The following is a 10,592-nucleotide window of genomic DNA, read 5'->3' on the forward strand; positions in this document are numbered from 1 at the left end:
AGGGGGGGGGGGTTAGGGGGTTAGGGTTAGGGTTAATCTTCAAATCCTAATTTCTTGTAGGATTTCAGTTTGTCCTAGGACAAACCAAAATTTCAATCTGTCCTAGTAGGATTCGTAATCCTACTAGGACAGATAGGAATTTTAGTTTGTCCTAGGACAAACTAAAATTCTTATCTGTCCTAGTAGGATTACGAATCCTACTGGATTTCAATCTCTACTGTGACATATTCATCATAAAGTACTACATGTGCCCCCCCCGCCCCCCTCTCCCCCAGTCTCTCTGTATCTCTATTGCTCTCTCTTTTCTCCTCCTTTACTCTCTCTCTTTAACCCCAACTGGTCAAGGCAGACAGCCATCCTTCAGGAGTCTGGGTCTGCTTGAGGTTTCTGCCCATTAAAGGGAAGTTTTTCCTCGCCACTGTCACCAATCACAAGTGTTTGCTCCTGAAGGACTCTGTTGGGTCTCTGTAAACTGATTTGATTTTGATTTGAATTGATTTGATTTGAATTGATAAAGCACTTTGTGACTCTGTCTGTGAAAAGTGCTCTATAAATAAAATTTACTTACTTACTTACTTACTCTAGCACCACCTAGGTACAAAAAATGGCTCTAGCTGTCAGTAGGAATGTCGTAGAGATATGAAATGAACATCAAAATTTTAGGTGCATCGAGACCAAAAAATCATATGCTGACAACCATGAGTTTACTCCAACAGCAAGTTCACAATTTGCCTTTCAAATCAAATGCTCGCATACAAACTTCCAATAGAAATCCTATAGAGACATGAAATGAATGCCAACATTTTTGTCTCATCAAGGCCGACAAATCATATGCTGACACCCTTGAACTAACTCCAACAGGAAGTTTGCAATTTTCCTTTCAAAATAAAATGTCAATAAAATGTCTCCTCTGAGGGCGGTTGACATAGTGGGTTCTAAATAGTACCAAAAGATAGAGTAAACCCTTGTCAAAAAAAAGTTATTTGCAACTTTGTCATAACCATCTTAGTTTTTTATATGCCCTGAAAGTTGCGAAGTCTGAAAGTCATTATTCAGTTCTGACTTTTTTATACACTCCTGATCAAAACCTTAAGGCCAGTTGAAAAATTGTAAGAATTCACAAGTTGTACTGTTGGCTCTTAAGAGGGTTCTAAGTAGAGTTTCAAAATGCGAAAAGAAGAAATGGAAGTGAGACGAAAAAAATTTGAGCAAGCAATTTTTTGAAAACAACAATTAAACTGAAATAGGCTGTTCATCAGCCAATCAAAAGTTTAAGACCACAGCCTTTAAAAGCTGAAATCTGTGCAAAAATATGGATTCAATGTTATTTTCTGTCAGGTATTCACACTGTAATGATCTCCTGATGGCAAAGGCAAAAAAGTTTTATCTCTTTGACCATGGTCAGATTGGTGAGCTGCATAAGCATGGCCTCACGCAACACGCCATCACTGCTGAGGTTGGACACAGTAAGACAGTCATTTTGAATTTCTTAAAAGATCCTTAGGATTATAAAACAAAAAAGTCAAGTGGTAGACCCAAAAAAATTTCACTGGTGCTGAGCCAGAGGATCTGATTGGCGGTCTGTCAAGACACTGGATGATCCTCAACCCAAATTAAGGCTGTTAACTGGTACCGACTGCAGCCCAATAACCCCATCAGACAGCATCTACCAGAGAAGGGCTTTAAGAACAAAAAACATCTTCAAAGGCCTTGTCTCCTTCAATGCCAAAAAATTGCCCATTTGGACTTTGCAAGAGAGCACCAAACATGGGACACTGAAAGGTGGAAGAAAGTTTTATTCTGATGACAATGTGACCTTAACCATCCTGATGGCTTCCAAAATTACCGTCTTTGTGGCACAGTGGAGGGAGTGCCATCATGATCTGGGGTGCTTTATCCTTCAGTGGAAGAATGGAGCTTCACGTTGTGCAAGGGCATCAAACGGCGGCTGGCTATGTGAAGATGTTGCAGGGGATATCCCTCATGACTGAGGACCCTCTTCTGTATGGTAATGACTGGGTTTTTCACCAGGACAGCACTGCAGTTCATTAGAGGCTTTGACTTACTCTGCCCTTCCTACCCTTGAACAAAAAATCAAAATCCAGTGGTCTCTCATTCAATCAAAATGTGGTCTCAAAAAAAGGAGACATTTTGGATGAAAGGAGGCCTCCCCGCTAGCACCATTGATAAACAATCATGGATTTACCCCATCAATCTCAAACATGTCATTCCATCAATGGTACTGTAAAGGAATACACTTGATAAAAGATTTATTCATTAATAATGTTTTTCCCACATTCCAGCAATTACAGGACACATTTGACTTAGATTGGAAAGACCCCTTCAAATACCTACAGATAAGAAATTTTGTAGAGAGCCTGTTTCTGTCCTTTCCTCATTAGCTCTCTAACTCCATAATGGATACACTTTTTTTGTCAGATCTGTTTAAAAAGAGATTGATTGCAGAGATTCACAATATGTCATTGCAACTGGACTGCACCACTACAATAGATCATTTAAAAGAAGCTTGGCAAGAGGATTTAGATGTGAGAATTACAGATCAATGGACAAAGGCCCTAGTGAATGCACACTCCTACTCTATGTACATACGACATGGACTTTTACATTTCAAGATCTTACATTGGTTACATTTATCAAAGCTGAAACTGTCAAAAATGTTCCCTTCAGTAGATCTCATATACAGGTACATCTAAAAAAAATATGAATATCATGAAAAAGTTACCAGGACATCTACCAGGACATTTCAGAGCACTTCATGCTTGCTTCTGCTGACAAACTTTATGGAGATGCTGACTTCATTTTCCAGCAGGACTTGGCACCTGCCCACACTGCAAAAGGTGGTTCAATGGCCATGGTGTTACTTTGACTGATGGACCGACAAACTCGCCTAACCTGAAGCCCATAGAGAATCTATGGAGTATTGTTAAGAGGAAGATGAGAGACACCAGTTCCAACAATGCAGATGACCTGAAGGCCACTATCAATGCAACCTGGGCATCCTTTACACCTGAGCAGTGCCACAGACTGATCGTCTCCATGCCACACTGCACTGATGCAGCAATTCATGCAAAGGGAGGCCCAACCAAGTCTTGAGTACGCAGAAATTAACATACTTTTCAGAAGCCTGACGTTGCAGTTTAAAATATATTTTTATTGATTTTATGCAACATTCTAATTTTCTGAGACACTGAATTTTGAGTTTTCATTATCTGTAAGCCATAATCATTAAAATTTTCAGAAATAAGGCTTGAAATATTTCAATGTATGTCTAATGACTCTATATATGTGTTTCCCTTTCTCAAATGAGTGACAAAAAATATTGAATTTTTTCATGATATTCAAATTTTTTTAGATGTACCTGTATGATGTACCTGTATGGGGCTATATAAATAAAATTTGATTGACTGAGTGATTTGATTGGTTTTCCCCTGTAAGTCGCTTTGGAAAAAAGCATCTGCCAAATGCATAAACATAAACATGACAGATGCAGACAGCAGCTGGCTTCACTAGCCCACATTGTCACAGTCTGCTCCAGCATGGCCGCTGACCCCTCCCTCATTAATTGGACACATCTATTGCGCACTGCACAGCTGCAGCGCCTGACAATCAGGAGCTAATATAAGTGTCTCCTCTGCGGCCGTACAGCGCCAGATTATTTCATCCATTTCACCTCATACCTCTCGGACTGCCTCACCACCCAGCACTCTGACATTATCTCCCCTCAGGTTTTTGTTTGATCCTCTAGTTTGTTTTTCTGTTCAGCACTGTTTCTCCCTTCAGCATTGTGTACAAGTCCATTCATTCTCTCCTGCCCGACAGAATAATCTGGCCCATACATGGACTCGGATCCATTTTGTTTTCTGCATTCACCAAGTTTTATTTTTCTTCCCCACAACCCCCCCGTCTTCTGCTCTGTCTTTCCCGTGCCTACTTACATGCATTTTATCAGTGCGGTCACGTGTTCCTGAGCTGTCAATCAGTTCTTCCCAGTGTTGTTCAGTGCCTGTGGCTCAGCATCCACCGGGCAAGGTGGTATCCCAAGCCATCGGTCCACGCTTCCCAAGGTTTTCCCAGCAAGTTTCCTGGTTTGTGTTCCCAGCATCCCGTTCCTTGTGGGGACCTGGACCTGGTTCTTGTCCTGTGTTTTTCCATAGTGTCTCTTTTCCCTGTGCCTTTCCTGAGTTTCTCCATTTCTTTCCCCCCTACAGAGTCTCTGATCCCCTTGTGTGTATTATTTTCAGTGACCCTGTATTTCACTTGTGTTCCCTGTTGGGTCCCCTTTCAGTCACTGTTGCTGTAACGGTCTGTCATTCTTCTTCGAGTCTGTCGGTCTTCGAGTCTGTCTGTCTTCTCAATCTGTTATGTTCCTCTGTTATGGTCAGTTGGTCCCTTAGTTCTTCATTTCTTCTGTCCCATCCTTCAGCCTTTTTGTCCTCTGGTCTGTTGTCCTGTAGTCTTTCGTCCTCTGGTCTTTTTCTCTTTCAGTCCTTTTTGTCTTTTGTCATTTTGTCTTTCCGTCCCTTTGTCTTCCTGTCTTCTTGTCCTTCTGTCCTCCCAGTCCTGTTATCCTTCCAGTCCTGTCGTCCTTCCAGTTCTCTCTGTCCGTCGTCCCTCTGTCTGTCATGCCTTTGTCATCCTTCAGTCTGTCACCCTTCTATCCGTTGTTCTTCTGTCCATCCAGTCCTAATGTTCTGTTTGTCCTTCCAGTCTGTTCATCCTTCCAGTTCAGTTCTCCAGTTCAATTCTTCAGTTCAGTCCTTTCGTCCCTCAGTCCTCATGTCCCTATGTCCTTCGATTCTTCACTGGTTCTTCATTTTTTTTTGTGTCCCAGTAGCGTTCCGTAGTCCAGTCCCATCTGGTCCCATTTGCATTTTGTAGCCCGGATCCATCCAGTCGCAGTCGCATTTCGTAGTCACATCCCGTCTGGTTCTAGTCACTCCCTGTACTCCTGTCACAGTCTCACCCTGCATTCCTGTCTTGCCCCACACTCTTGATTCAGTCTCACCCCGTACTCCAGTCGAGTCTGTCTCAGTCAGAGCCCGCAATCACAGTCTGTCTCAATCAGAGTCTGCAGTCACAGTCTGTCTCAGTAAGATCCACAATCCGGGAGATTCACAGTCCAGGCTGTTTCTACATTCTGGCTGTTTCCACGCCCTGGAGGTTTCCACATGTCCGGGGGTTTCCAAGGCCGGGATTCTCAAGGCCAGCGTCCCCTGTGCTCCAGCCCCTGATGCCCCATTTCCAGATGCCCCTGGGGGCACTGGACCTCGTGGGGACCTCATTCCCACCCTGCCACCTGTGGTCTGGCACCTGGGAAGGGTGTGGCATTCCATCTTTTGGGGACGTCGGTAGCAATCCCTTAGTGTGTGGGGGGTCTCCTCTGCATCTGTGCAGCACCAGATCATTTCATCCTATTTCATACCTCTCAGACTGTCTCACCACCTGACACACTGACATCATCTCCCCTCAGGTTTTTGTTTGATCGTCTAGTTCAGGGGTCACCAATCTTGGTCCTTGAGGGTCGGAATCCTGCATGTTTTAGATATATCCCTCTTCCAACACACCTGATTCAAATGATAAGCCTATCATCAAGCTCTGCAGAAGCCGGATAATGACCATCAGGTGTGCTGGAAGAGGGAAACATCTAAAACATGCAGGATACCGGCCCTCGAGGACCAGGATTGGTGACCCCTGGTCTAGTTTGTTTATCTGTTAAATAAACACTGTTTCTCCTGTCAGCACCGCACACGTAAATCCATTCACACATTTTGGAATTCTCCTAGGATAAAAATTTATTGGAATAATCTATTTCAAACAGTGTCCAAAATTATGAAAAAAAAAAAAAACTGTTTAAACTAGATCCAGTCATTGCTATATTCAGAGTGAATCCGACAATTGCTGAACTTTCAGACACACAATTTAATGATATGCTTTGTGATATTACTAGCACGTAGACTAATTTTACTAAAATGTATTTCTTTCTAGATATTTTCTTCAGATGTATGACGTCTGAGATTGATGTGATTTAGATAGTGAAGGTGATGTCCTCTTGTTGATGTTTGTTGTATTATTAATTTGTGTATGTGACTTGTAAAAGAAAAAGTTTAGTTAAGAGATTTAGAAAATAATAATAAAAAAGCCAGCCACTACCCCCCCCCCATCTTTTTCTATTGTAATTTTACTTTAACTTAGATACAATTTATACCCTGCTGCCTTTTACTGAAATTGCTAAACAGCATTTCATTATTCTACTTGCTTTTTAAGTAATGACAATAAACCTGATTCAGAGTTTTGACAGCAGCTTTTAGTTAGAAATGGTGGAAAATTAGCTTTATTACTGCATAATTCTGTTACAATGAAACTATAGTCTATATTAACTTTACATTCTTCTCAAAATATAGTCATAACCAAAAGTTTCGCCAGTAACATAAACTGAGTCTTTGCATGAAGGTGATTAATTTGTAAAAGTATAAAAAAAAACAACAAAAAAAGAAAACTTTTGGCCACAACTGTAGAATCTTTGATGACGGTGCATCTTGTTTGGTGCTCTATGGGTAATTTTTGGTAGAAACAAAGCGTACAGTTTATTAAGTCAAAACAAACTGCAGGGTGTGTGTTTGTATTACTGGAGGAGTATGTCTGTTTAATGTGAGATACATACATTAATGCTGCTTGTTAGTAGTTCATAGTAGTAATTCATGTTTGCCCTGGGTCTTTAAGATTTGTTGGAAATTAATGACAAAAAGCCAACAGGTTATCAACATATGTTCATATATGTACTGTATGAATGAATATAAATGTAGAGAAATGTGAAATAAAGATTTTTGTAACAAACTTGTAGTTTGTGGATATTTTGTTGAAAGCAAGATTGAAATAATTAGGTCTTTGTGTTGCATTCACAGAGCTGCATCATCACCAATTAATGTTTATAAAATCTCCATCCATGCTGTCCTCCCTCAGCAGCATGGCCTTCAGGTTGCTATGGTAACACTAGGCATAGATATGTGGTTGTGTTCTAGTCAGAAGCTAAAGTGAGTGTCCCTGAAACTTGTGAAAGATATTTATCCAGGAGCAGAACAGGCAAACTAATACTGGCAGAGCTCAGCTCCAACACAAAAACCTCTGCAGGCAAACAGAAGAGCAGAAAGACTGCAAGGTCAGAGCTACACACAGAGTGTGAATGAAGCATGAATATCCACCTCCACTTGATCATGATGACTCTCTCTAAACATACTTCCTGTGGCATTAGAACTCATCTAGATTCCATTTACATTCAGAGTCTGATGGCAGTGTAGGGAATTGATACAAGAGTTGACCAAAACATTATCATTATGTACATTTTCATATCAGTCGGTATCAATAATTAGACATTAGATTAGATAAATATTGATAATAAATATAATTTTTCTTTCAAGTTTAAATGCTGGTCTTTCGTCCTAAAAGTTGAAGAAACTAGACAATTTCTCGCGTTAATAAAAGATGTGACAAGACAAAAACAACACAGAGGACACAAAAAGGCATAAAAATAACATATGACTGAGGAGACAAAACACACCAGATTTTGTACATTATTTTGATTGTGCTTTAGTTCTTATTTGTTCAAAATTAGGACCTAGTGAGTTTTTTTTTTTTTTCTTTTTCTTTTTTCTTACAATGGTTGCGTGTCATATAAACTCTCCTTTGTGGTTAGGACCAACACTCACGAAAGACCAGAACATTCTCTAAATCTAGGGATACTGTAGTACATTATAAATCATTATAATGGGGAAAGTAAAATCAATTAAGACAAGTGTTGTAGCTCAGAATATGTATGCAATAAACCCTAAAGACAAAAAAAAAAGTAAATTTTGCGAACAATCTTTATGACCTAAAATTACATTGTGGTAATCATAGCTACAGATCTCCAAGGCAAGTTACTGCCACCGTGACAGAGTACACTGTCTATAGAAAGTATTCACCCACTTAAATATTTCCCCCTTTTTTTTTTAAAAAAATGTTTCATGGCCAGTATAATTTGTATTTTTTGACAAAGAATACAAATTTTCAAAACAAATTAAAAATTTTCCCAATTCATCTTTTTAAGTATGTAAGATTTAGCACATTTAGTCTCAGAGGCAGATCATTTCTAAAGAAAATTAACAATGTTTTTGCCTCACATCCCTGTCCCAGCAGATGCAAAAACGCATGTGGGCCATGACAGGGCCAATGCTGTGGGGCCCAAGGACACCCCACCACAACCGGAATATCAGATGAAAGAAAATACAGCATAAACAAAATAACAAATAATCACAATGGACTGTAACATACTTTTTGGATTCCTCAGAGGTCCTGGAGCTTTCACTTTTGTCATGATACTTTATTCAATTCCAATCATTCGCTACTGTAATGCTGCACAAAAACGGGACTCTCCGCAACTTGATTACTTACTTATTTCAGTTTTTGTTCCAGTGCATTGCATTTCCATTGTAGGTATAGTAAACCCCACAGTGGGGATGTATTAAATCAACACTATATTGGATTAAAAGGATGTTTTAAGGACTTTTCAACTTTACTTAAAAAAGTTACAAAATTAATTAGTCATAAAATGTGGTACTTTACATTATAATAATGAAGTAAATAAAATACACTATATTGCCAAAAGTATTTGCTCACCTGCCTTGACTCGCATATGAATTTAAGTGACATCCCATTCCTAGTCTATGGGGTTCAATATGACGTCGGTCCACCCTTTGCAGCTCAACTCTTCTGGGAAGGCTGTCCACAAGGTTTAGGAGTGTGTTCATGGGAATTTTTGACCATTCTTCCAGAAGCGCATTTGTGAGGTCACACACTGATGTTGGACAGAAGGCCTGGCTCTCAGTCTCCGCTCTAATTCATCCCAAAGGTGTTCTATGGGGTTGAGGTCAGGACTCTGTGCAGGCCAGTCCAGTTCATCCACACCAGACTCTGTCCTCCATGTCTTTATGGACCTTGCTTTGTGCACTGGTGCACAGTCATGTTGGAAGAGGAAGGGGCCAGCTCCAAACTGTTCCCACAAAGTTGGGAGCATGGAATTGTCCAAAATGTCTTGGTATGCTGAAGCATTCACAGTTCCTTTTACTGGAACTAAAGGGCCAAGCCCAGCTCCTGAAAAACAACCCCACACCATAATCCCCCCTCCACCAAACTTTACACTTGGCACAATGCGGTCCGACAAGTATCGTTCTCCTGGCAACCGCCAAACCCAGACCTGTCCATCAGATTGCCAGATGGAGAAGTGTGATTTGTCACTCCAGAGAAAGCGCCTCCACTGCTCTAGAGTCCAGTGGCGGCGTGCTTTACACCACTGCATCTGGCGCTTTGCATTGCACTTGGTGATGTATGGCTTGGATGCGGCTGCTCAGCTGTGGAAACCCATTCCATGAAGCTCTCTGCGCACTGTTCTTGAGCTAATCTGAAGGCCACATGAAGTTTGGAGGTCTGTAGCGATTGACTCTGCAGAAAGTTGGCGACCTCTTCGCACTATGCGCCTCAGCATCCGCTGACCCTGCTCCGTCAGTTTACGTGGCCTACCACTTCATGTCTGAGTTGCTGTCCTTCCCAAACACTTCCACTTCTTATAATACAGCTGACAGTTGATTGTGGAATATTTAGGAGCAAGGAAATTCCACGACTGGATTTGTTGCACAGGTGACATCCTATCACAGTTCCACGGTGGAATTCACTGAGCTCCTGAGAGCGACCCATTCTTTCACAAATGTTTGTAAAAGCAGTCTGCATGCCTAGGTGCTTGATTTTATACACCTGTGGACATGGAAGTGATTGGAACACCTGATTCTGATTATTTGGATGGGTGAGCGAATACTTTTGGCAATATAGTGTCGTTAACAGAGTAATTATTCCATCTTTGACCTGTTCCATTTCAAAAGGAACTTTCACTAACTAATATTCAAACAATAGTAATATGGAAATGCATTGAAATGCAATATGCTTTCTTTTGCAGGTTCTTCTGGAATTTCTGTTAAAATTATCCATTTGGATGTAAACCTATCTTTAATTCACTTTAAAATACAAATGTGGGACATTGTCTCAGTATGTGGGACAAGAGGGAGAAAGGATCAAAACATCAAAATGTGCAGTCCCAGAGAAAGTGGAACACCTGCTTACACTAGTTTCACATATTTGTTTGTGAGTGCAACACAATGGTGCAGTGAATAGGATTGTGGCCTCACAGCAAAGAAGGTGGATTCAAATACCAGCTGACAGGAAGACCTTTCTGTGTGGAGTTGGCATGTTCTCCCCATGTTTGCATGGGTTCACTCTGGGTACTCCGGCTTCCTACCACAAATCAAAGACATGCACTAATAGGTTAATTAGTTAAGCTAAATTACCCACAGGTGTGAATGCAAGAGTGACTGGTTGTCCGTCTCTATATGTCACCCCTGCAATGAACTGGTGACACATCCAAGATGTACCCCGCCTTCCCCTGAAACATAGCTGAGATAGGCTCCAGTACACCTGCAACCATCTCGAGGATAAAGTGGTTCAGAAGATGACTGACCAACTCTTCTTGAATGATTTCAACTTTAACT

This window comes from Sphaeramia orbicularis, chromosome 7, assembly GCF_902148855.1.
Source record: "Sphaeramia orbicularis chromosome 7, fSphaOr1.1, whole genome shotgun sequence".
Classification (NCBI taxonomy): domain Eukaryota; kingdom Metazoa; phylum Chordata; class Actinopteri; order Kurtiformes; family Apogonidae; genus Sphaeramia; species Sphaeramia orbicularis.